This window comes from Triturus cristatus, chromosome 6 (genome assembly GCF_964204655.1).
Source record: "Triturus cristatus chromosome 6, aTriCri1.1, whole genome shotgun sequence".
Lineage (NCBI taxonomy): Eukaryota > Metazoa > Chordata > Amphibia > Caudata > Salamandridae > Triturus > Triturus cristatus.
Window position 1 is genome coordinate 153,899,782 of NC_140589.1, and position 26,998 is coordinate 153,926,779.

Here is a 26,998-nt window from a genome sequence, read left to right on the forward strand (position 1 = left end):
TGTTGCGAAGCAAGGCGATGCTGAGGTCGCGGTGCGAGCAGTGCCTTGGTGGCGGCGTCAGCAGGCGTCATCGGTGAGACCAGGGTCGTGTTGCGGCAGTGCCTTCAGGACACAGAGTCGGCAGCGGTGTCGTAGACGGCGTCAGGTGGCTTTTTTTTCTGTTGTAGCACAAAACAAATAGTCCCCAGTGCTAAGAGTAGAAGAACTTGAAGTCTTTGCTGTTCCTGAGACTTCTTGAACAGGGGGCAAACTCTACCTCAACCCCTTGGAGAAACTCACAAAAATAGATTGCAGAAAGTTCAGTTCAGTCCTTTCACTGCCCAAGACAGAAGCAACCACTGCAGGCCAACACAGCAAAACACACAGCAAAGGGGTAATTCTTCCTCACAGCTTCTACAGTTCTTCTTCTTGGCGGTCTTCTTGGTCTAAAAGAGTTCTGAAGTTCAGGGGTTTGGGCCCCACTTTTTATAGCCCCAAATCCTTTGTCCTCAGGCAGAGAGTGTGTCTGTGCCCAGCCAGAACCAGTTCCTTCTTCTCTGGTGCAGATTCCTGGCAGGAGGTGGCGACAGCATTGTCAGAGGCAGACAGGGCCTATTTAGGTGCAAGGCAAATTTTCTCCCACTACTCTGAATGTAGCCCAGGTCTATTCTGCCCACCCCTGACTCATGAGAGAATGCACCCCCCCAACCCCTGTCACTCCAAAGCCAGACAGTCAATCCACATCCTAGCAGAGGCACACAGGATGGCTGAGCAAGAAAATACCTACTTTCTAAAAGTGGTATTTTCAAACACAGAATGTAAAAATCACCTTTACTAAAAGATGCATCTTTAGATTCTGAGTTCAGGCATACTAAACTTTACTTTTCTATCTGTTCCCAATGGGAATTTATATTTATAAGATGTTATAAATTAACTCCCATGCTTTCTTATGGGCCAGATAGCCTTTCAATAGTGAAAAACGAAATTGGCAGTATTTTACTATCAGGCCATGCCACACACATCAGGGCATGTCCTACCTTTCACATATACTTCACCCTGCCCACAGGGGTACCTTGGGCCTACCTTAGGGGTGACTTATATGTAAGGGAAGGGTAGAGCCTGGCAAGTGGGTGCACTTACCACGTCGACAAGGCAGTTACAAACTGCGCGCAGACTCTGCAGTGGCAGGTCTGAATCGCCTTTTCAGGGCTACTCATGTGGGTGGCACAATCAGTGCTGCAGGCCCACTAGTTGCATTTGATTTACAGGCCCTGGCACACTCAGTGCATTTTACTAGGGGCTGACAATTAAATCAAATATGCCAATCATGGAAACATCAATCCATAACACAATTTACCCAGAGAGCATATGCACTTTAGCACTGATCAGCTGTGATAAAGTGCCCAGAGTCCTAAAACCAACAACAGCAGGTCAGGAAACAATAGGAGGAAGAAGCTAAACGTTTAGGGATAACCATGCAAAAAAGACAATCTCGAACAGGCCTTTTAGTCCTTTATCCACTGTCTGTATATGATGACATCTGCCTTTATAATCTATGGAATTGCAACAAGCTATCTGTTTTAGGTTTATGCGTTTTTCTACTGGTAGTGGCTCGTACACTGCATTATAGAGCACTACAGTTAAAATAAATATTTTGAACTATAACAGTGACTCTGTCAATTCTTATTGTGGACAGGTACGAGTGAGTGAGTGAAAGGGTATATCTTGCTACCGCGATTCCTGAGAGACTCAAGAGTGTTGTGTTCTGGGTTGTCTAATCATTTGTAGCTTTGTGATTATGTAGGGGAACGAATGAGACACTATAGCTAGTCGGTTTTGAGGTTTTGGGTTCTGAGGCGGAAGGAAGGCTCAGCCCCTACACACCAAGGTCCTGTTTTCCTGCGCATATAGTTCTGTGTATGTGCAGAATCCCTGCAACATGGCGCCGCCAACATTTAGTCTGGTACTTATCTGTGAGACTCCGGAGTAGTGCTTGTGCTTGTCCACAATCCCCTCACATCTGTTTCCGGAGACAGTTGTGACAGTGTAGCCTACTATATTGTGAAGTTATAGGTTTTTCAAGCTTGAATTCTAAAAGGCTTTTTTACTTTCTTTTGCCTGTTAATGCGCTGCCGCTCATAGATTGTTATTCTCTTACATTCATTAAAGCAGTTGCCATAACGGCTCTTAACCGCTCTCCGGTCACCGCTTATTTGACTCAATATGGAGTCCCCAATAGTAGTGTTGATCTTATTTTTGTTGTTGAGACGGATGCTGCACACCGCTTCGAGGTGTTTTATTCTTGGGTCTCCTTTCCAGCAGTGGATGAGAATGATCATTTCTTTCATGAGTATACTGCCACCGCGCTATGGCGGAATTATCAACCTTATCGATGCCTTGAAGTTCTGTTAACAGCTTGGCAACACACTATTTAGTTTAATGGCACCCTTCTTCACACTTTGACAGTGGTCCGTTTAGGCCCCTTATCGATTGATGGGGCTAGGTGACCCGTTTTGGGTGGGTATACCCTGCATCCATATTATCTTGCTGTTACAGTGGCAGAGCTACGCGTATTGCACACTTCGTTAATATGTGTACATAGAGCTGTTATACAGTTCAAGTTGCACAACCTGCAGGTGGGACCACCTGGAGTTGCTGCACAACCACCGGGACCTGGTGGTGTAGTTTTCAGTCCTGTCATGATTAATTCGGTGATGGGCAAACGCCCGCAAAATAAGGACAAGCTTCCTTATTGGCTTGCTGAAAAATGTGTGTAACTTGAAGCTGTTTTTCCAGATACCGCACCTGTGGAGAAGCACAGGATTCTGACCATGAGCTTACCTAAAGGCCTTGTTCCTGAGTTAGCTGATTGTAACATTTGGGGTAGAGTGTTTGCACCAGTATATTCGATGTGTTTTGGCACTCCCTCAGTGACCGTTCTCCCTTCTGTGATAAAACGTGTTCAGGATGAACATGGGGCCGAAGCAGCCCTGAAGTTGGGAATTAGACTGGTGGGAGTGTTTGATATTGTTTGTGATATGATCCTTGCTAATGTGAAGGGTGAAGCTGTTAGCTTACAAGTGGCACAAAGCTTGGAGGCTGTTGCTGACGCAGACAAACAGCGCGAATTGCCATAGATTATTGCTAAAGCTTACAAAATCTTAGGGGGCAATAGTCTGGGAATTAAGCCTTTTACTCAAACTCAACCACACCAAAAAGCCCAGACTGATAAGGAAGGGGGCCGGTTCTTTCCTAAAAAGAACTGGAGAAATAAAAAACAAGAGCAGCAACAACAGAAGCAGGTTTCGCATGCTGGTTTACCGACACCTGATTCTTCTGAGCGCACTTATGATTTGCACGCGCACACAAAAAATAAGACTCATGATAGATTTCAAGTCCCTGATCAGCGCTCTCATCGTTCTTTACAGGACACATCAGACTCTCAAGTTGGTGGTGGGGAGCGTCAGGATCATGGTAAAGGAGCGACCACGCAACACGGACGGGATCAACCTCGACAGTTTGACTTAAAAGCTAAACAAGAGGGACTGCCTTGTTTTCGACCCCCCTATCAAAAGAAGAACGTTGCCGCTTTAACAGCAAAGTATGCCTCTGATGGTGAGAACGCTGCTCCTAGACTGGACATGGACAGTGACTCTGCTCGACAGCGCAGTGGAGCTTACCATAGTGCGGGAGGCACTGCATCCCTGTCTTGAGACGAGAGCAAATGATACATTTATTACAGTAGAAACAGCAGATACTAGAGTTGCACCCCCGGATAGACTCTATGTAATAGTCTTGCAAAGTGAAGGTGATATACAGTGTACAATTACATTGGTTTTCTGGGAAAATCTCACCTCCTCATATGACATTTTCTGGCGGAGGCAGATTGGCCTCCACCATTTGTTCTGGCAGCTTCTCGAGGGGAGGACGTGATACTTCCGAGTTTTTCACATTACGTCCCTGAGAAAGCTAAACAGGCTTACGCATCAGAGTGGGTATTAGCCCTTTGACCCAGCGGTGTGCCGTAATCAGGTGGGCTGGGATAAAGATTCCCCGGCGCATGAGATACCATTACGGTCTATGCCACAACCGCAATATCCAATCAGGCGAGAGACTAAGGCTCCCGTTTGTGACATTCTGACTCAATTGGAATATCAAGGAGAAATTGAATCCTGTGTATCACCAATGAATAATTCTCTTTTCCTGGTATCAAAACCAGACAATTCATATCGCATTGTATTAGATTATTGAAATTTGAATAGTCCTTGTCATACATTTGTGGGGCAGAACACACACAGCTCTGCGCTAGTGAACAGCCTTATTTGTAAAAAATACAAAACGACACTGGATATATCCAATGTTTTCCACAGTCACAACTTGGCTCCTGAGAGCTGTGACTTGACAGTATTTTTTGTAAATACTAGGGGTTGGGCCAGTACTAATGCCCAAACTAGGCCACAATATTACTATAGAACAGAAGGTTGTATGGGCGTGCGTTGCAATTATTACATTAAACAAACCACTTTGACTACTACCACTCTAGTAGTCAAAGTGGTTTGTTTAATGTAATAATTTGACAGTATTTAGCACTGTTGGAAATCAGAACAAAATTACGCTCTTGCCTATGTGGTATAAGAACAGCCCAGGGGCATTTGCTGCACATGTTGTGTCTTTGTTGCACAGCATAGATCCAGATGCGTTCTCGTACGTGGATGATATTTATCTGACGGACAACTAACTGATACTGCATCTTGTCTGAGTCAACCGCATTATTCTATCTTTGCCAACTATGGATACAAATTCAATTTGGCAAAATCACTCATCGCTTGTTTTGCGGTGCTCTTTTTGGGCTACAAGCTCAATAATGAAGGTAGGGGGTTAGCACCCCACTTTCTGGAGAAATGTGCACAATTGCAACTTCCGTCTACACTGAATAAGCTTCAGTCTTTGCTGGGATTTTTAGATTTCAGGAGGACGTACATCCCTGATTCGACCCAGCATATCAAACCGCTCTGTGCGTTGATACAACCTACATATTTTTCTACCTGCTGGCTTCTGGAACATACCTCTATTTTACAATCTTTGCAGTCCAATCTGTTAGCGACTAATTACTTTTTGACGCGTGCTAATTCCACAAACCTAGTCATACGTATTGTACTGGGGATGGTGGGTTTCACATACTTGACGTTCAACAAAGGTGACACAGTGTCTATTGCATACAAATCACATTTGTACACAGCTGCTGAAATGTGATTTTCGAATGTTGAAAAGATTTTGACTGCGGTCCAAATGGTGATTCTGAAAGAATTCTTGCTGGCGCAGGGGAAACTCATTCTTATGGTATCGCTTATCCCTGCTTTAGAAACAGTGACTAAGGCGAATGTACTGAACTCTAAAGCTTTGCATCCCCGTTGGATACAATGGGCTACTTCTTTGACATCGGCTGATGTCACGTTTATCTTTGATCCTGCCCTTCAGACACAGGAGTTTTTGAAGTAGGAACATTTTCATCCTCCTCTGTTGATGTTGCTTCCTTCGGATGAGTACAAATTTATAATTTATACAGATCCAAACATGCTTATTCAGCAAGTTGCGCTATTGTGCCGGGTCAATTGTAAAGGGTGAATTTAGGTCTTCATTTATCTCCCAAACAAGTTCCTTATGCTACAATTCCGTCAGTTGGGGATCAGCTGATTCCCAACTTGGACAGGAGGCTTCCTTTGATCATAGCCACACACGAGGGCATGACTTCTGCACATGCTGGAGTGTCTGGGACTGTCACTATTTTACAGCAACGTTATTGGTGGCGTGGTTTATATAAACAAACCCGTAATTATGTGCTTTCTTGTGACATTTGTCAACAAATCAAACCGTCTATGGTGTCACGACCACCATAAACACAGCTATGTATTTCAAATCAGCAGTTTGGCTGTGTATATCTTGATCACTGCGGTCCATTGACTTCTGATACTGCATATAAATATATTTTTGTTGCAGTTAATTTGTGCACTAGATTCCTATGGGTTTGGTCACAACGCAGCACTGGCGCTCGAAATGCCATTTGAGATTTGCTTGTCTTTGTCGGGACGTTTGCCTGTAGCACCTTCCATTCTGACCAAAGTCCAGCGTTCGCCTCTAAGGCGTACAAGGATGCAATGAAGTCTATGGGGGTGCTGGTGCAGTTTTCGTCTCCATATAGGCCTGAGGGCAATTCAATAGTTGAGCGAATGAACCGTGACTTAAAGAGCTCTGCTGCCATGATGCTGCTCTTGCGCACGTTACTACATGACTTTATTTTGCAAGACTTTGTTTGTGCCCTTCTCATGGGAACCGTCTGCTTTCTGCATTCTTTGCCTGTTCCTGGAGTTTAGGTCAATAAACAATGCCCCTTGTTATTCTGTTCTGGTCAGTCCCTAGCACCTAGACAAAACATACTAACACAGCTGCTACTGCTGGAAACTCGACCTTTGATATTATGGGGATGCATGTTGTGCTAAAACACACTTGAAGAGGGACCTTTCCAGGGAGAAGAGCTATGCTGTTCCTATGATGTAGAAATTCCATCTAGGCACTAAGGTATGGGGTCTGCTGACAAAACCCAGAGATCTTCCTTTATATAATAAAACTTCTTCTTACCAAGGTGAGGGTGGTTAGGTCTTATAGTCCTTTATCCACTGTCTGTATACAATGACATCCCTTATTATAATCTATGGAATTCCAACAATGCTAACTGTTTTAGGTTTATGTTTTTTGCTGCTGGTAGTGGCTGATATACTGCATTATAGAGCACTACAGTTAAAATAAACATTTTGAACTATAACAGTGACTGTCTATTCTTATTGTGGACAGGTATGAGTGAGTGAGCGAAAGGGTATGTCTTGCTACCGCGATTCCTGACAGAGTCGGGAGTGTTGTGTTCTGGGTTTTCTAATCATTTGTAGCTTCCTGATTATGTAGGAGAACAAATGAGGCACTATAGCTAGTCGATTTGGGGATTTTGGGTACTGAGGCCACACCGAGGTCCTGTTATCCTGCGCATAGTTCTGTGTATGTGCAGAATCCCTGCAACACAACTTGAGGTTATATGATGGTGTCACCTGGGGTACAGATGGATAATATATTGTTTTGCCTCAGTTTGCCAGTAGTCCAGAGAACTTTGAGTACCTGTTGAAGGCCTTCAGAACTCAGTAATCAGTGTTCTTTTTCGCAAATAATAGGACATTGCATGTGTGAAGCAAACTTATGTGGTCAGTGCACCCATTGGTATGCCCTTGTTCCTATACCTGTTTCTCACTAGAAACACTAGTGGTTCTGAAAACAGTAGGAGCGACAGTGGTACCTGTGTTATTTTCTGTGAGTTTTTGTCATTGGTTATTAAGCTAGCTATGGGGCCATATTATGAAGGCTTGACAGGTTTGATGTAATGTTACCCAAATCAACCGTTGCTTTGACCTTTGAATATGAAGATGCATGAAACTGAGTCAAGGGCTTTTTCATCAAGTACAACTGTCGCCTACTTCTTCCAACAGACTACAACCTCATCTGGTTGTGTGCTCTGAAACAGAAGGGTGTGAGTACACATTGATTGGGTGAATCTTATATTTTAGAAGGCCTACAAAATTGTCTTATGAGTATTTTAGCATGTATTTTGAAGTTCATGTTCATTTGAGATAGAGGTGTGTAGGATCTTCTGAACTTGTATCTTTCCCCATCTTTGTAGATCATTGTGATTGTTGCCTTAAGCATTGTGTCTATTGGCTTCCCTTTTTCCATTGCTTCATCAAACACTATTTTTAAATCTCTATACCATAGCCATCTGGTCTGGGAGCTTTCCATGTAGTACCTCTTGGATCATTTTGTTAACATCCAAGAGGATAATGCCAAAGCCTCATGTTTATGCTCATGCCTCAGTCCCATTCATTCAAACTTGGCATTATGGATTATTTTGCTCTAGTGTTGATCTACCTGCTATGCTTATTGTTCTTTCAAACAAGACCATTTCAGTTACCCTCCTGAGACACGTATGACAAGCTTTACACAGGTCGCTATTGCAATCACCAGTTACGGTAAGAAGAACCTTACATGCATGGCCCAAAAAATCCACAACAGGTGAGAAGCCTATAAGGAAGGAAAACTATATCCATACTTGTTGCAAAGTAGATCTGCTTTCATGGTTACCCCACTTTTTGCCTGGTGTCAGTGTGTTTTGGCTGTAGTTTGCTGGGATTCTGCTAACCAGGACCCCAGCATCTGTGCTCTCTCTCCCGAAATGGCTGTGGAAATTACTTTTTACCGCCACAATTGGCTACTGGTGTGCTCCTATAAGTTCCTGGTATATGGTACTAAGATACTCAGGGCATAGGTACACCAGGGGTCTCCCATGGGGTGCAGCATGTACTGTGCTACTCATGGAAGTTCACTTGTACTCTGACTACAGGCCTGCCATGGCAGCCTGGGTGTGGTGGTGCTTGCACCTCTCAGAACAGATGTAGGTTTCCTTATATCTGAGGTCACTATACTTAAAACCTATAAGTCACCCCTATGGTAGGCATTTCAGTCATGAGGGCAGGGTACCTGGTCATAAGTGTGAGGATGCCCCTGCATGAGCAGGACACCCTTACAAACCACATATCAGATTCTGTGTCTCTGTCTGTGTGTACATGCACCCTGGTCTGTGTCCATGCCTCATTGTCCACATGTCAGTCAGGTTCTGTGTCTCTCTGTCTGTGTGTCCATGCATGCACCCTGGTCCATGTCTCATTGTCGCTTTATCAGGGCCTCTCTGCCTCAGGTGCTGTAGTGCCCTGCTCCACTGTCCACGTGTGTGTGTACATGTATGACGGGAATGAGGTGGAAAGGCAGGGGGAGTGATGAGACTGTACTGGACTGCTGAAGAGAAAGGGCAGAAATGTTGTAAATCTACATCAATGAGGGCTCCATGGGCGCGTGATGCATCTTCAAAATGAAATAGATGTTCCATGCATTATAGCAAGAAAAAAAAATGAATTTTCAAACAAGATATTCAGTCCTGTAGTGCATGTGCATGAGTAAAACAAAACATATTTCAATTAAATGAATCTAGAAACGCTGACAATTGTTTTCTTTAGAAATCTAACAGTCCACAGGGAGTCGGTGCAGAAAATTCGTGATATGGTTTGCACAGGGACTGGTGGTGCAAGGTCTGGGATATGGATAGTTTGGTTTATACTCTGGGCTGGCTTTTTCAGGCAGTAAATAATTATGCATTGCATTTACCTTTGTCATTTGGCACATGGATAACTTTTTCCCAGATGAAGAGGAACATTGGAAATTTGCTTGAACATGCACCATTTGCCCACCTTTTTAAAAAATATTCTCGGGGGGGAACACCCCGCTGAACTCCCTTGGGTTTTTCGGGCACGCTCGCTACACTTGTCACCGTGGTGCACTAATTTTACGCCGCACCACTTTCAAATGTCACCAGCCGCCACTGATTTCTGTGTGCTGTCTCCATACGTTTGAAGGTATTTTGTTTGTCAGGTGGGTGAAGAGAAGTAAAGGGAAGCAGTTGACAGTTATGTGTTACAGAGCATGTCCAGTAGGGTGACCAACCGTCCGTAAATTTCACGGACCGTCTGTAAATTGGACCTCACGTCCGTTGTCCGTTAGGATCCCTTTTACGGACGCCTTTTGTCCGTAATTTTGGGCCTTTCAGGGAACAGAGCTGTTCCCCTGTGAAAGGCCTCAGCTCCCTGAGGAGCCCGCTTCGCACTCCTCTGAGCACAAGAGCAGCCCCACCCGCCCATTGTAATTCTGTGTGGGGCTGATTGCCACATACAGAATGACAATGGGTCAGTCTGGGCTGGCACAGCATGTGGTGGCCTCCTCCAGCCTCCGTCCAGGGCAGTAGGCATTCTGTCACATGGAAGTGCAAAAACGCCCATGCTGCTGCTAGGTGAGAATCCAGTTAACAAAAGGTAGGCGGTGAAAGAAGTTCAAAGGAAAGGATTATAGTTCTCTCAGAGTCTCATCGGTTTAGAACAGACGCATTTTCAATATTATATTCAAGGAAGCCATGGTTGCTGCTGTTTTATTTTATGCAACTAACAACTATTGACAAAGACAATAGTTCTGGCTTGTTGAAGGTGTAACACTTGTTCTAGGTGTAATGTTACTTGTTGTATTATATATCTGGAGGCAATGACAGAAGCAACAAAAATACCAGTTGGGCGGCACATTATACTAAGCACAGATTTTTAGTTTATGTGTTTTAAGCCAAGCCCTTAATTACATCAAACTCCGTTTTGGAGAGAATCCTAGTTTTTTCATCCCACTTAAAGCTCTGGAAACAACACCATGTCACAGTCGCCCCACGTCCAGGCACTGTGCATCATGCATGACTCATGCCTTCCACTTTTTCAGATTGCCTTTGTGCAGGGGCATAGAGAACCCTGCCCCACCCCTTGCTTTAGGAACTACAGCGACGGTGGAGTTCTTGATTGGTCTCTTATGTCTGCAACTCTGCAGACAAAGGCTCAGCTCATAATTAATGTGAAAAGGTGAGCGAGTAAGTAAGTGAAGGGATGGGTGGAAGGATGGATGAGTGAAATGATGGATGGATGAGTGAAAGGGTGCATGATGGGTGAGTAAATGGGTGGATGGATGGGTGAAATTATGGATGGATTGATGAATTGAAAAGTGAAAGGGCGTATTGATGAATTGATAAGTGAAAGGGTGAATGGATGGACGGATGAGTGAAAGGGTGGATGTAAGGCTGGATGAGTGAGTGAAAGGGCGGGTAGATGGACAAAAGGATGGATAGATGAGTGAAGGAGTGAAAGGGTGGATGGATGAGAGAAAGGATGGATGAGTGAAAGGATGGATGACTGATAGGTCCAATGGATGGATTCATGAGCGGGTGGGTGGGTGGGTGTATGGAAGGATGGATGGCTAAGTGAAAGGGGAATTGAGAGAGAAAGGGGGGATGGGTAAATGGATGACTGAATGGGTGAATGGGTGGAAGGATGAGTGACTGGGTGGATGAATGAGTAAGTGATAGGATGACTGGATATGTAAATGGCTGGATGGATGAGTGAATGGATGGATGGGTGGAAGAGTGGATGGATGAGTGTACGGATGGATAGGGTGAAAGGGTGGATGGATGGATAATGGATGGGAGGAAAAGGGTGGATGGAGGGATGGATGAGTGAAATGATGGATGGAAGGATAGGTTTGTAAATGGTTGAATATGGACATGGATGGGCACACAGATGGAAGGTCATGAATGGTGAAAGGCTGAATAATGGATGAAAGTATGATTACACATTGTAAGCCTCATTATCTTAAGCAACATTTCCTATACATTGACTTTCACATTTATATGAGTGATTGTCTCTATATAATATGTGTGTGTTGTAAAACACTCCAAAATTCTGCCCCACAAACTTGGGATGAGTAGCACTATAGAAGAAATTAAATACACATGAGAGAGGCTCTATGTGAAGATGAGGGGCGCCATTGGAAGGTGGTAGCAAGGCCGGACTGGCAGGACCGGGCATCAGGCGTTTTCTCTGGGAGCTGGAAAGGTGGGGTGGGGGCGGTTTTGTTACCACAAAAAGACCTGCACATTTGCTTAAAGCTGCGCGCATACTGAAAAACCATGAAGTGCACAATTGTCTCAACCTAATATAAAATTATTTTCACTTGTACTTAAGTGGTTATCTATTTACTTACTTATGTACTATTGTGCAACCTCCTCCGATGTGTCCGTAAAACTTACCTTTTGTCCTGAATTTTTATCCTGAACTTTGACCTCCTGTCCTGAATTTTTATCCTGAACTTTGACCCTTTGTCCTGAATTTGCACCCTCACTGTCCTGAATTTGCACCCATGCCAGTTGGTCACCCTAATGTCCAGGCAAATCCAACATCCACCGTACGTGTGTGACTTCGACAAGCTGGTCCCACAAACATAACATTAATTAAGGCTAAACCAGTGGGGTAGCAAGGGAAGAAAACATGCCCCCCCCTCCCTGATAGAGCTATAAACGGCAGTCATAATTTGGGTGCCGTGCAGTATAAACCCATAACAGACACTAAGAATTAGGGTGAGTGGGCCCCTCACGCCCCTCGCACAGGTGATACAGGTGCATCTGCTGCCCCACCGGTAGCCACGCCCCTGGGCTTCCCACGAGGATCACTTGTGAACGAAGCTTGTGGTAAACGCACTAGTGTTAGCGCGGCCCCTGCTCTGACCCGGCTGCAGAGTCGCGCGAACGAGCACGTGGGTTTATTGTTTATTGACACGAGATTGAATTTAAGCTTCTTACGTTCAGCTGCGCGAACACCGGAGGAGGGCGCGTGCAGTGCCGGGAAGCCCCGCAGGTGTTCCGTCATCTAGTTAGAACACCGGCAGCACACAACCAGGACATAGGCCCTGTTCGCAAAATTGTTTGCGCGGTAAATTCAACCGCAAACTTCGTTGGCGACAGCATAGCACCGAGTCACGAAACGGTTAAAATTTGTGAACATGCAGTGAACGGAGGGGATAGGCGTATGCGTGACACTTCCACATCCAAACACTAAATAATGTTTATTTTCAACTTCGACCGCGCAGTACTGTAAACAGTCTGTGCACGGGGTACGGGGCACTACTGTTTCCGACTTTCCGGACATGAAGGAGCTGGGCGGTCCTGCAGGCGGCCCGGCTCCATCCGATGTGAGGCGGGCTCGGCTGGGCGTGTCCCGGGCTGGGGGGGCGGGCCCCGCCTGATCTCTCATCGCTCCCAGCAGCCTCCCGCGCACAGGCTGAGTGAGGCTCCCGACGGGGTGCATCGGAGCAGGTCGGACCTGGCAGCTTCCTGCAGGTAGTGAGAGCCGCTGGGCCTGGGGAGGAGGGCGGGGGTCACAGAGCGAGGCTCCCGGGAGCAGTGGCAGAGGGGCAGCAGAAACCTCCAGAGGCCTGCAGCACGTATTCGTGTTATTTATCACTATAGCGCCTGAAAGTGTGTGTGTTGTAGCTAGCGCAGTCTGAGTGCTTGGACTCCAGCAGCCGACCACCTCCATCCTTCTGACTGGATATTTCCTCGTGGTGCACATGCCTTGCACTGTACATCTGTGTATTGTATAGCAATATTTTATATAGTGCTTACTATGTGGTATATGGGGTTCCGAAGCACTTGCCAACATGGGTAGCACGCGACACCTGTGGTGTGTGGTTGGAAGGGTCGTGTCTTTGGTGTGATCCTGTGTGGAAGTGTTTCCTTCTCGTGCGTGGGTGAAGGCCACCGAGGTGCGGTTGTCATGTTGTGGGCATTTAGCAGTGTGCGAGATGATAAAGTGTGAGACGGGTGCACCGGTTTCAGAAACCTGGCAGCCTTGAGCAGCTCTGCAAGTCCCTTTATGGCAGAACTCTTTAACCAAGCGTCTCCAACGAGTAGCTCGTGAGCTACCAGTAGCCCTCCAGGTACCTGTGAGTAGCTCTCCTGGTTGCAGTCCATCGTACTATTATAGAAGCTTTTGCTTGGTTGGAATATTCCATGTATACGAAAAGTACAAAAGCATGTATTTGAGACAAAAATGTGTATATTTTTATAATTTGTAAAGTGATGTTTGGAGAAAAATGGTTCAATTTTCAAAATGTATTTAAAGCATATTATTACATTTGTGCCAGGGGGTTGGAACCAGGGTTTTTATGCATTACCAATGTGGAGGCATTCCAAATTGATAATGTTTTTTTACTTTACTGATGGCAACCCTGCTTAATGACCTGATGTTATCACTGCTGACCATCTTAGAAGGGGTGGCCACCATTACTGTTAGTAGCTCTGGATGTTTACATTGAACACAAGTAGATCTTATTACAGAAAAGGTTGGAGGCCCAAACTGTGCTTTTAAAGAATGCCTTTTAGTAATGGGTAATCAGACTGTATCTAGTGAAAACATTTTAAGAAGTCCCATTAGTGAAGCAAACAAAAGTGTAAATGGCCGACTGCATCACAATTGTGACTCTTATTTGACAAAAGATGTATGGATGCTCGTTTATTTTGCTTGCATTAGGTCTGATGGCACCCTTATTGCAGAGAGGCTGCAGCGTGTGGGAGGTCCTTTCTTTAGGTCGAGCCTGAGGCATGCAGTAGTGGAGTACGGAATAGAAGCCCTGCCCACTCTCCGCCCATATTTGTAATTGGCTTGTGTCCTTGTCCTTCGTAAGCGCTGGCTTCCGATTCATTATTAGGTTTGTTAGTCCCTCCTTGGTACGCCTTGTCTGCATTTGTAACCTCACATGACGACTGGACCTTTTACTGGTGTTACATTGTCTGCTTTATAAGTTGGTGAGCGCTATTTTATTTAATGCTCTTCCGCTATTGCACCCACTACCTCCCAGCACGCCGCACGCTTTTATTTTAATGTTTACTAAAGGCGGTCCACTTTAACTATAGTGGCCGCGTTTCTTTCCTTCTTTTAGCAGCGCGGTCCGCATTTATCGGGCACACTTATTTATTTAAGCAGCAAAGTCTGCATTTAGCGACAGCGCTTATTTATTTTAGCAGCGCTGTCTGCATTTAGCGTCCGCACTTATTTAATTTGTTTACTGACACCCATGCAACGCTTACAGATTCATAGAGGTTGCACCCCTTTCTTTACACAAACTGCTTCTAAAGAAAGGTACGCGGACGACATTAAAGGGAAAGCGCGGCTTGGGCGCTTTTACAACGTAAAAAAATCTGTTTATCAACTTGACAAACATGCTTTTTTTGGAAAACCCCCATTCTGTGTTTTCACTTTACTGTAGAATACGCCCTTCATGAATGTGAAAGCTCCGCATGGGCGCTAGTAAATTAAAAAAATATATATTTGCAATGTAATATGTCTAGCATTTTCGGGAGTTTAAGCTATTGCTATACCAATAGTTTAAACTCCTGTTAATGCAAGACCTATTGCATTGCAAATGCTTGTGTTTTTCTGAAAGGGACAGGGAGTCTGTTTCAAGAGGGGAGTGATGGTCAGGCATGATGGGAAAGGGGTAAGGGAGGTAGAGGTGTCAGTCTGCTACTCTTGGCTGCTTTTATTTGTGCAGCAAGTGCAGTTGAATTGGTGCTCAGGAGTGTACGGAGCTCTCAACACCCCGTGTCCGGGGAGTAGAGTTTTTGGTCGATTTCTGAGGGTGTCTGCGATGCCTACTGGCGGCCTTAATTGAATGTAAAAATATCCAACCTTCCCATTGAAATAAAAAAAAAATATATTTGTGAATTAAATTAAAGGTTTCATCATCTGTAGATTGATCATCCGTGTAAATAAAATGTTTCATCATCTCTGTATTTGATGAATGTTTGTTGTGTCTGTATTTTTGTGTTTTGCTTTGTGGTCCAAATCCTTGAAATTGCTTATGCTGGGGTCCCTGGCATTCAGTAATGACTCTGTGGTAGTCCCAGAGTCCAATAATGTTTCAGTTGAGGTCCCCGGAATCCAGTAATGATTAATTGGGATTGCTCAGAAGTTAAAAGGTTAAAAATTACTGATGCAGATAGTTGGAACCCGCAGTGGTGGACTAAATTCGAGTCCTCGTTGGCCAGCGGCATGTGGCAGATCTTTTCAGTTATCGATGCTTGTTCAGTTGGTGATGGGTGGTTTATTGCTGTGGAGTGGTACAGTACTGGGTGATGGGCATGACCGACAGCAGTGTTGTCTGTCTTATGTGAGAGAGTGTCAAGAAGTTTAAGGAACATTATAATGCAGTCTGCATGAACTACAATCGATTGCCCTACTACTGAGTGTTATGGTGCTAGTGTGTTACATGTATTGTACTGTAATTGCCTTTAGATCACGTTTACTACCCCATATGAGGTATTGTAGCGCTTTGTCGTGTCAGATTTCTTTAGATTTCTTTTGGTTGAATTGAATTACAGCTTTACACTTTGGTGGGTGTGGCCATGCAAATGGAATTATCTGTCAGTCTTAGGCTCCCATGTGTGTTAGTGAAGACTGTTCAAGTGGTTCGGGAATGCTTGCTTGATGGAATGTATTCTTTCTCTGTGATATTACCGTAGTAGACTTTGGTACTGTGTCTGGCAGGGTGACTGAATTTTCTGTAATTGTAGTAGCTTTGCTCTATCAGACCCATGAAGTCCAGTGTTCAAAACCCCAGAATTTTACAACCGGTCAGTGTGCCACTGGAGATGAAGTGTCCTTGTACAGGTGCCATCAGTTGGGCTGGCAGTCTCCCTGGTGCTGTCTTCTAGGATGCCCGGGGGATAGCGCTTTATTTACGACTGTCTATGGGTAGTTTTAGGCTGCCTCTCTCAATGAGACTACACTGCCCCAGTGTCTGGCATTTTCTCTATTAGAGTGACACTAATCTCTTGGTTGGCACTGTCTCTACGGCTAGTGCCCGTCCCTGGCTGCCACTGTCTACGGGGCGCACATTGTCACTGGTGCGTGAACTGTTCTTAAAACGAGCAGCTTCTCAAATAATGTTTATTTTGCAAACAGGAGCTATCACTGTCCATGCAGCGTCTGTCCCCTGGGTTGACACTGTCCAGGTGGCTGGCACTGCCCACAGGGCTGATGCTGTGCCATTATTACTGGAACCTTTCTTGGGCTGATACAGTCCCTGTGGCTGGCTAGGTTCCCTGAGCTTACATTATGCCTGTGGCTTATTGGGGCTCGTCTTTTACTTGGGCTGGTGTGAGGCTGGCACTCTGTGAGAGTGCGTGGCTTCACTGTCCCTTGGGTTGACTCTTCCCTCTTGGCTGACAGTGACCCTTTGGCCGTTGTTGCCCATGGGTTGATAGTGTCTGTGTCTCATCGGTTAGGATTGTTCATGTGGCTTATACTGCCATGGGGGATTGTCAATGTTTTATCCCGGGGATAGGCACTGTGTATGAGGTTGACATCGCTGCTGGGTAAGGGAGCAACTAAAATCAAACTTCGCAGGCGCGGGGTGGGGGGATGAGGCGCCAACCTGTCAATCAAAGGAGGTGCCGCTAAAGCTTTAAAAAAAATGGGTCGGAGCTATGCTTTGAGTCAATACAAGAAAATAGAGTGATAAACTGCATTTTAAACCTATTGGTCAAACTAGACACTATTTTAACGAACCTGTTCTAGTGAATTGACTATTTTTTTTAGGCTACTGACAGATCTTTTAAAAATGATGAGCGATTTGACAACTAAAAAGCAGCTTCTATGAATTTCAGGGGGAAAAAAACACTAGGGAACCAGTTTTCGCAAAGTCATGGAAGCAACTCTTTTTGACAAGTTTCCAAAAAATCTTTCCTTGAAATGACAAGGAGCACATGAAATAGTTTAATTCTATTTTCAGAAAGACACTTTGTCAGACGGTTGACCAAAGGTATGTTTTACAGTCTCCTCATTAGCACATTGCAATATATGTTTGTTTTGAGGCTGCACATATGCACTTATCTGAGAATGTAAATATTACTAAATTAACATGTGATTTTGGGGTGTTTGACTGCCCAGTTTGGGGTTTGATTCTTAACCCCTTCGCCGCGGCAGGAATTCCGCCGCGGCGCTGGGGGGGGTTTGGGGGCAGCGCGGTGGCGCTGTGCTCGTGACGGAACCACTCCGTCACGAGCCACGGTTGAGCTGTGCTCATGATGGAGTGGTTCCGTCACGTCTCCGCCCTCACAGGCGGGGAATTAGCGCCGCGTGGGCGGAGCGGCCGCCAACGGCCACAGCATGACGGAACCACTTCGTCATGAGCACAGCGCAACCGTGGCTCATGACGGAGTGGTTCCGTCATGAGCGGGGAAGGGATTAATGCAACTTCCGTTCCTCCTGAGATTGAACAAGTGAGTACTAATCGGTTTCCAATATCAGTGCCTGTAAATTACTCTCTTAGGAATCTGTGTTATTCTAAATCCAGGGTTTCCAACCTTTTCTGTAACGAGAGCTACATCTGTTCCATGAATATCATCATGAGCTACTAGTATTAGTTTTGATTAGACAAGATTACCTTAATGGCCACTCTATGCAAGATCACCAGCAGTGATACCCTTAGTGTATCAGGAGTGTTGCCAGCAGTAATGTAAAAGAAGCTTTGTCAATTTGGATTAACAGCAATGTATACCCACGTAACAACATGGGTAATACATATCAGCCACAGCTGCAATGTCCGAGCATCGAGGTAATATTGTTTGTAACGAGTCTTCTAATAGCCACATGTTTATCACTCCAATATAAACTTTAGATATCTTTTGGAAACCTAGTCATTTTTCTGCAAATATCAGCTTCATTTGTTCTGAAAATACACACATTTCCGTCTCGATTACACACTTTAAAATGTTGTTTTCTGAATATTAATTCAACCTAGGAAAAGCTTCAAATTTAGTCGGTGGGACTGCACGCAGGAGAGCTACTTGTAGGTAGCTAGAGAACTACCAGTAGCTTGCGAGCTGCTCGTTGGAGAATCCTCTTCTCTTTATTGGTATTTGCTTACAACATTGCTGATTACAAACAACATTTACAATTGCAGGATCATACATTGTACAAGGTCGTGTATTGGATGTGGCTAGGAGTGGATATTTGCATCTCTTCAGCTTTTTCGACGTGCAGTGTTCAATCACTGATATTAGCGAGGTCCTGTGGCTCCCGGACCGTGAGTAGGTATTAGTCACTAAGGTCTGGATCAGATTCCTCCGGCAGAGGAGCGCATATGTTTCCTCTGAATGAGTTCCATTTCCCCCATATCCGCACTATTTACGGGGGCACCCTCTATGAATAAACACCTCTTTTTCTGCCACCATTACTCTAAGTCACGACACCAATGCTGATGTAGGGGGACACTCGGCGCTCCCCAGTGCTAAGCTAGAGTCCTCTTTGCCATTGTTCCTCTTCTCTTCTAAATCAAAATAAAGTAGTTGCTGTTGGCACTACACATGGAGCAGTTATATGAGGCGACAGAGCTACATCCGTGCATTAAGCCACCAGGCCTAAAGAATGGGCAAAAAGGTGGTTTCCTTGAAATAGCTTTGCAACAAATGGTGTTCTGGCGTGCACAGGAGACAACTGTTCCTTCCAGCTCCAGAATACATAGAATGTGCGGATGACGGGTAGTGTCATGCAAAGAGGTCACCTCAACAGAAATAGAGCCTCCTAACTGCCTATGTTATAATAACAGTACCCATGCTCTTACTACTGTTCTGAAGTCCTGGTACATACAGTATTGTGTGTGTATATACACACACTAAAATATCAGTATTGTTTTAAGATCCCGCAAGGCCATTGCACGTTATAAAATGCAACATTTTTTGATGTTATTCCGTTTTATTTTCAAAGGAGAACCAAAGGAAGGGTCGACATGTACACAGCGTATCGCCTACAACCCTTTGTAGGGCCGGACGCATAGTTTAGAATAGGCGTACAAAGCACAGGTCTTAGTTATCGATGCAGATGTTACACAGCAAGCCACCTACAACCCATGGCGGGCCGGCCGCGTGGTACAAGAGGCACTGCGTAGGAGTGCAATGTAAAGGAGCATCTAGGCTGGGAGAACAAGAAAGACCCAACTTCAACATGAACAAGAATAAAGAGCGAAACCGAAAGAAAGAGATTCAGGCGGGTTAGCAGGCATGAAGGTTTGAGGAGAAGAAAGAGGAGTAGCACAGGGGGGTTAAAGCCAGATAGAAAGAGACCGGAGGGGGAAGCCGTATGAATTGTGTGATCCGTGAATAGTGATCCAAAGCAATAGCGAGGGGAAGTAGGGTGGCGGGAAGGGGGGGCAAAGGCGTAGAATGGTCAGATTGCCTTCCGGGGCGCACCGTGGCGGGTGAGGGATAGGGCCAGATTGATTAGGTAGATAATCTGTCCGGTTCAGGTGGAGACACAGCGTCTTCAAAGAGGCGTAGAGCCCGGAGCTTCGGGGGCAAAAGACGCACGCGTTCCACTTTACAAAGGTGGGTGACTAATGGCTGCCATATTTTGGTGAAATGGGTGTCACTAGACTGCAAGAAGCGCGCTGTTAGTAATTCCATAGTTATTGTGTGCCACAAACACGTTAACCAGGCTTTAATGGGAGGGGTCTCTGCTTTTTTCCAGTACAACGGAATGAGTTGTTTAGCGGCGCCGAGCATGTAAAGGGCGATATGCCAGTCGCTGCTGGTAAGCACCCGTAGGTTGTCAGGTTAAAGGCCAAAGAGAATTGTAACTGGAGTTTCAGGCAGGGGGAAGCCAAGCACCACTTTAATATGACCAAGTACCTCTTTCCAAAATAGTCAAGAGCGGACAGGCCCACCAAATATGAATAAAATCGCCCGGGGAGCTCGAGCATCTCCAGCACAGGGGAGGGGAAGCAGGGAACATCCTGTGCAGTCAGAGGGGTGTAGTACCAGTGCGTCCTGATCTTATATGCAGTCTCCCGTTGAGAGACGCTGCAGTATACCATCGGGATATCCCGCCACAGGCGGTTCCATTGGGCTGGAGCGATGTCAGAGGAAGTTGTCGCTTGCCAGGGACGTTGATAAGGATGGAGAGTCACAAGCGGGGGATGTTGTAAAACCTGATAGGTCCGAGAGATAAGTCCCTTCGAGTCGTCGAAGGAGCGCACTAAGCATTCAAAAGGGGTGAACGCTTGGGTGGCGGCCTGCGTTAAGGAAGACGTGAATACCCAGTGACGAAGCTGAATGTATTGGAGCCTGGCTCCCTCCGAAAGTTGGAACTCCTCGTTGCTGTGAGCAAAGGATTTGAATGTGTCGCCTAGAAAATGCAAATATTTTTACGAATTTCTCCAACATTCTTTTGAGAAAAATAACCATATTCACTATAATGGTTGTTGTTGCCCTTAGACACTGCCATACCTTCATCAAATGAAGTGCAGGGCACTCGTTCTCTGTCTTTTACAGGTTTGTCTTTAATTCTTGGACACTCAGTTTAGGCGGTGTGAGGCAGGCACAAGCCTCGACTTGTCTTAAGGTCGAGGTTACAAAAGGAGCTCGAGCTGAGCCAGGCATCTGCCTCGAGGCTGCCTCAAGCTTTCAGTACCTCACCCACCTCTGGTCAGAGCGGAGGAGTGAAGTATGCCAGGCAGTAGTACCTAAAATAGAGGCAAAGGTGAGGGCACAGGGCTGAGATATGGAACCCTGGATCTAATACCAGTTCTGGAGCTAGAGGTGAGCGATCAGGTCTGAAATATGGAACTCGGGCTCAAACATCAACTCCCTCTCTTTGGAAAGTGAGTGCTCAGGGCTGAAATATGAATCCTGCTATAATGCAAACTCCAGATGCAGAGGCGATAGTGCAGGACTGAAATTCCTCTAGAGGCTAAGGTGAGAGCACGGGCTGAAACCGCTCTAGAAGCAGAGGTGAGAGAGAGCACAGGGCTGCAATGTGTAGCCCACGCGCTAAAATAAGTTCACTCTACAAAGTTGAGAGGTCTGTACTAAAATAAGGAGGCCACGAAAATATCCTCTAGGGGGAGAGGGGAGAACTCTGGGCTGAGATATAGAGCCCAGTTTATATTATCAGCTGCAGAGGTGAAACTCAATTTGGAATAAGGCGCCCAGCGCACATCCGCCCTATCAGAAGAGGTGAAGGTTCAGGACTGAAATATGGGCCAGCTCTAGAAATAGAGGTAAAAGTTCAGGGCTAACCATCTCTAAAGACCGAGTTTAGGAGTCGGGCTAGTGTATGGGGCTGGGGCTCAAAATTGCAGTATGAAACCCGGCAGCTCTAGAGACCAAAGTGAGAACTTTGGGCTGGAGAATAGGACCTAGGCTCCAACACCAGCCCCAGAGAAAGAAGTGCACAGATGACAATGCAATATAATAATGACTGCCTCAGTCTCTTACATTCTGGTGGACTCGTGTAATCGCTGTCTTTTGTTGAAGTTACATTGCGTTGAAGTACCGCTGCTAAATATTTCTAGATGTGATAACTGGGCCTTTAATCCTTGTTGATCTATCCGCAGGCACTTTAAGTAGCCGAAAATGGACCCAGATAAAAGTTGCAGGTAGAGGTGGGCAAGCCGACAAATTAACAGGGAGAGCCGAGCCACGGGTCTGGCTCGCCTCTTAGAGCCCATGCGCAAGCCGAGCCCTGAAAATGTTGATATGTATATCCTACCACAAACACCGTGTAATATACGCTAGTCTCTTCAAAATTCAAAAAAGTATATTCTTTAACACATGAACGCCTCAGTATTAATGTGTCACATTATAGCACTGCTCAGAGAAGCACTTATTAAAAGTGACCTTTTTTAAACTTAACCGTCTTAACTCTTAGTTCACTGCTGGTTTATCATGTAAACCCTTTGGATGGCCTAGATTAATATTTAGCAACATTATAGTCTATTAAATCAAACACAAATGCTTTTTAGGTGTAACTGGTATTCTGAGCTCACTTATTTGAAAGTGTTTTCATATGCGACACTGAAGAACAAGCATTGGCATAGCCAATAGGTCTCGCCTTTGGGACCCTATAAGTGTTTAGCCATGCAACAGTTGCATAACTAAACACTTATAAGGTCCCAAAAGCGAGACCTATTGGCTATGCCAATGCTTGTTTTAACTGCTGCAATCTATTGAAGCCTCACGGAGAACATCAAAGCGGCCGTGTGGCCGCAAAAGTGAAAGTAATCGCGGTAAAGCGCGACTCGCGCACATGCATTGTAGCTCTAGACTGGCCTGGTAGCACTTTTTGGAGCCCTCACAAAATTTCTCGCAAGACCAGTGCATGCGCGACCTAAAAAGGGGTTTTGGTGAAATAAAACTTACCGAAGATCACACAATTTAAGCGGAGAAGCCACGATTTTTCCAGCTTTTCTGATTTCACTTTTACAAACCAGCCAGGAATTGAGAATCTGGCATTCCTTATGTTAACGCTTTGTTTTTACTTTTCTATTTTCTGGAGCTCTTTACATAAACACAAGTTATATTACACAAGGTCACAGTCAATGTTTATAGGCACGGGCAGAGGACGTAATTTGCCCAGGATGACAGCCTGCTATTGCGCGAATGCCGAGACTTGAACCAAATTCCCCAGTTCCAAAGGAGCAGCTCTGGCCATTATGCCACAACCTAGGTAGAAGGAGGGTGGCAGACAGAAGTCACATGAAAACTTGTCTTGTTATGGGCTCGAGATTCCAACAGGACCTCGAGCAGAGCCAAGCGCAAGTCTCGAGCCTTTAGTGCAGTGCCCACCTCTCCATACAGTGTTCAAACTCTGCACCAGTAGTAACCGGTAATGTGTGATAACAAACCGCAAGCACTGTGCAATTACAAGTTAAACCTCAATGTAATGGGAATTACCGCGTGGGCCTGGATTTACAAGGACTCTGCATGGTATTCCATTTTCCATGGGGTTTAAAGCACACATTTTCCACCAGCTTTGCGGTGGTGTGGTTGAGGAGAGTGAAGAAAGGGGTGGAGAATGTTGGCTGGCACTGGGAGCATGTAATGTTCCCCATCTGCCTTGTCTGTGGTCTGAGCAGCATTCATGGAAGGGGTCCTGGCTACAATGCAGCCTTTTCCCTCAGCGATTTTTACCTGCTGGATTTTCCAGCTGGTAAAACCCAGATTGTTCCCGGATCCAGTAAATCCGGGTGCAGGAATATTCCACCACCTATAACTGTGTTTGGAATGCAATTCCTCTTCGTACAGTTCCCAATTTGGGTCCATGTCTTTCGTATGGGCACCTTGCAAGTGGGCTGATGAGATAAAGAGAGCGTAACCCTATGGAGCAACAAAAAAACAACAAAACCTCCTTTAGCCGTAAGTGCCGTGTGGATAACCTCAGTGATTGAATTGTGCGGGCTCTATTGGGAACATCATTTCACATCTTTTTTAATGTTACCATACGTTTCCTTTCTTATTTATAATGTATAACAGCGGTTCCATGACAGATAATGCGGACCTTGAGGTGCCTCTGGCTGAAAGGAAGGGCTGGGGGGAGGGTCTATGCTGTGGAGGTATGGGTGAGCCAGACAGCAAGAGAAGAAGCAATCCTTTTTCCGGGATGCTTAATGCCCAAAATAAATGTATATCTGTGTAATTGGTTAATCAGCACATTTAAAGGCTGCTTGGGAGCCAGTGTATATGGCTTTAATTGAAAGAATCATTTGAGGCTCCCTGGTGTCTAAACTGTGTTCTTTTGAGAGGTAATATAAGGGTTTTAGCAGCTGAGCTGTGAAGTTTGTTCTTGTAATAGAAACATATAAAAAAAGGTTTGCACTAGATACAGTATGATTGTGTATTACTAACAAAATTTTTTTTTTTTTTTACTACGCTTGTTTCATCTTCAACTCTAAATCCCTGCACATTTGGTGGCAGCTGTATACTGTATGTAATACAATTTTAAAATAATCTCGTGCATGTTCTCTGTTTTTAGTTACAGGCTGGGGCTTTGTAGTGCTATAAACATGGATGCCATTATTCCCCAGTATACCAATCCGGATTGACTTTGTGACGGTCTGGTTACACATACAGACATCTGCACTGTGTATAACTGGCCACGATCAAGAGCTTTGGGGTTTCTATCACTGCACGAAAGTGGGTCGAAATATTCGCCCTCTCGCCTCACAACTTTCAAATATAAACAGCCGCCACTGATAGGACAGGAGTTTTAAACTCAGTAGTCCCTAGACACGGACAATGTATTTTCTAAAAATGAATATAGAACCAGAATCAGCACTATATTTGAAGCTGTCCAGCTGGACAGAGTTACGAAGCACTGAGGGTAAAGGATCGTCTTGGCAGAAAGTCTTCCAGGATGTGCGTATCCTGGAAGACTTTCTGCGAAGACGATCCTTTACCCTCAGCGCTTCGTAACACTCGGTTCGCTGAAACCACCGCTTGAAGTGGCAGTTCGTGGATGCGGTGCATCTAGATTTTGGCCTTACCCCACTTAGGCGAAGATACGCACATCGGTCACATCGGACGTCCCTACCGTGAATGTGGTTGTCTCCTAATTAAGTAAGGTCCACAGACCACCCTGAAGCTGCACTGTAGTGGTAACCGCGGACGCGGTACACATCATTCTAGCCAACGGTCCATAGACCAGCTTGAAGCTCCACAGCAGTGTTACTGCGGATGTGGTACACAGCACTTCCAGTTAATTTACATACCGGAATCCTTTAGTCAGGCATGTAAACCTAATGTCCTGATGATGATCCCAATAATGTTCAAACGGGATCGAAACGTCGTCGACCATATGTACTCCGTAAACACTTTACCAATGCATATTATTTATGTGTAGCGGGGTCTCACCATATTTCTGTTTGCACAACATCAAATGTACAACATGCAAGCAAACCGCTCTGCCTGAGCTTTCCTGTTTGTTTTTTGTCTTTTCTGTATGTACACCTAGTAGGACACAGGCTTGTGTCCCACTTCATTGTTTCGATTTTACATTCTCAGAATTAAAATATAAACTGTCCGGCTGGACAGCTTCCAATATAGTGCTGATTCTATATTAATTTTTTAGTAAATACATTGTCCTTGTCTAGGGACCACTTTGTTTAATACTCATGACTACCCAAGGTCCCTCACCAATCAGATTGGGTTCCCTTGTTCCTTATAACCGCCACTGATCGGACAGGCACTTTGCTAGAGGCAGCCACGCTTTTACAGGTTGGCCCTCTCCATGGTACTCACACTGCCTTCAGGATGGCACTTGTTTGTTTGTTTGTTTATTTCCTTGGTCTCTCAAATTGGCCTGGATACTACACTTCTCTCCTACAGGCCAGGACTGTAACTTGCCCTGGGCTGTCCTTGGACCTGTTCCTTTTTGGACTGTCGCACCATCTCACCCCTTGATCTTTGAACTGTCGCAGTGATCTTCTAGGCCTCATCCCTTAATTGATGTCAACAGATAGTCCCACTTTGGTGAGATTTACTTTAAGTTTAATCTGTCCAATAGTGGCGTCTGAATCAGCGGCATAACGCAAAATGAAGAGGGTCCCCTTTTTCTACCATTTCTCCCAGTTATTTATTGCTCTTGGGCTAAATGTGCTCCCGTCCTGTCCCTGAAGGGTGGCGAGGCCCTTGATGAGTGGGGGGGGGGGGGGGGCAGCACTGCAAGTGCCTGTGTTATGCCCCAGGTCTGAATACTTAAGACACTGGACAGTTGAGCCAGTGGAATACCGCCGGTGATGCTCTCAGTGGAAGGTCCCCCTTCCTCCTGGAAGAGATGCCCCCCAATTACTTCCGTGGCCCCTTGTTTTCTCTGTGTTCGTTGTATGCCGATATAGGAAAAACACACTCACTCACTCTTTGAATAGTGGATGCCGTATCCTGGCGTGTTTGAGACGTTTCCCTCATTGCGGTTTTTGAAAGGCCACAGAAAAAGTTAGTTTTTACCAAATGCATAATTTATCAGTGATAATATTGCGCGAAAGAGTACAAAGGGTAAAAGCCAAGAATGAAGCCGACATGGGAGTAATTAAGAAACATTCTGTTTTTCTTGGTATCTTCTCACAAAGAGTGATTTTTTTTGTGTGTGTGTGTGTGTGTAACCAGCATGAAGAACTCATTTTGACCTTTAAAAAAATATATATAATCCAACATTGGATTGTTGTTTTCCACTTTGCATTACTTTCTTAGTTGTGAAATATTTTATCTGAGGCTTGAATTGCAGTAATTTTCCCCTGGTGACGCCTTCGCTCTGTTTCCTTAGGTCACTCGAGTGCACCTTATCTCCTGCTGAAGCGATGACAGATTGTAAGTGTAGAGTTATAAACTCTGAGCAAGGAGAAAGGTCACAATGGAAACGTTTCCGATCCCGTTGTAAAAGCAACACACTGAGCCACCCACGGGTTCCACCCATTGCTTAAAATGCAGAGGCCAGGCTAGCCATCTGGCTGCGAACATTTTTTTGCATCAAGTAAAGACTTTTAAGAACCGACCTATGTACTAATAAGTAGGTTCTTAAAAATCCAAATCATAGTGGGTCGCAATCGACCTATCTCATGAATATTATTAGCTGTGACTCACTACAATTGGATGCCATCACAAGGATGGTGGCCTGCTGGGGTCAACAGACCACCCTGTGTGTGATCATGGTTCAATACAGAAAACTTAAAAAAAAAAAAA

General features: G+C 45.2%; 1 protein-coding gene across 4 annotated transcripts in view; it reads left to right on the forward strand.

The window, feature by feature from the left end:
• The window catches only part of EPHX1 (epoxide hydrolase 1), a 272,143-nt gene that overhangs the window by 41,315 nt on the left and 203,830 nt on the right, over positions 1 to 26,998 (forward strand). Inside the window, exon 1 of one of the 4 annotated variants that reach the window (XM_085610398.1) lies at positions 12,691 to 12,823. The exons of 1 other annotated variant lie outside the window; for it this stretch is intronic. The gene's annotated coding sequence lies outside the window, so the exon portion shown is untranslated. Of the gene's footprint in view, positions 1 to 12,690; positions 12,824 to 14,173; positions 14,291 to 26,998 lie in introns of those variants that run through there. 2 more of the 4 variants (XM_085610402.1, XM_085610399.1) reach the window with 2 other exon arrangements.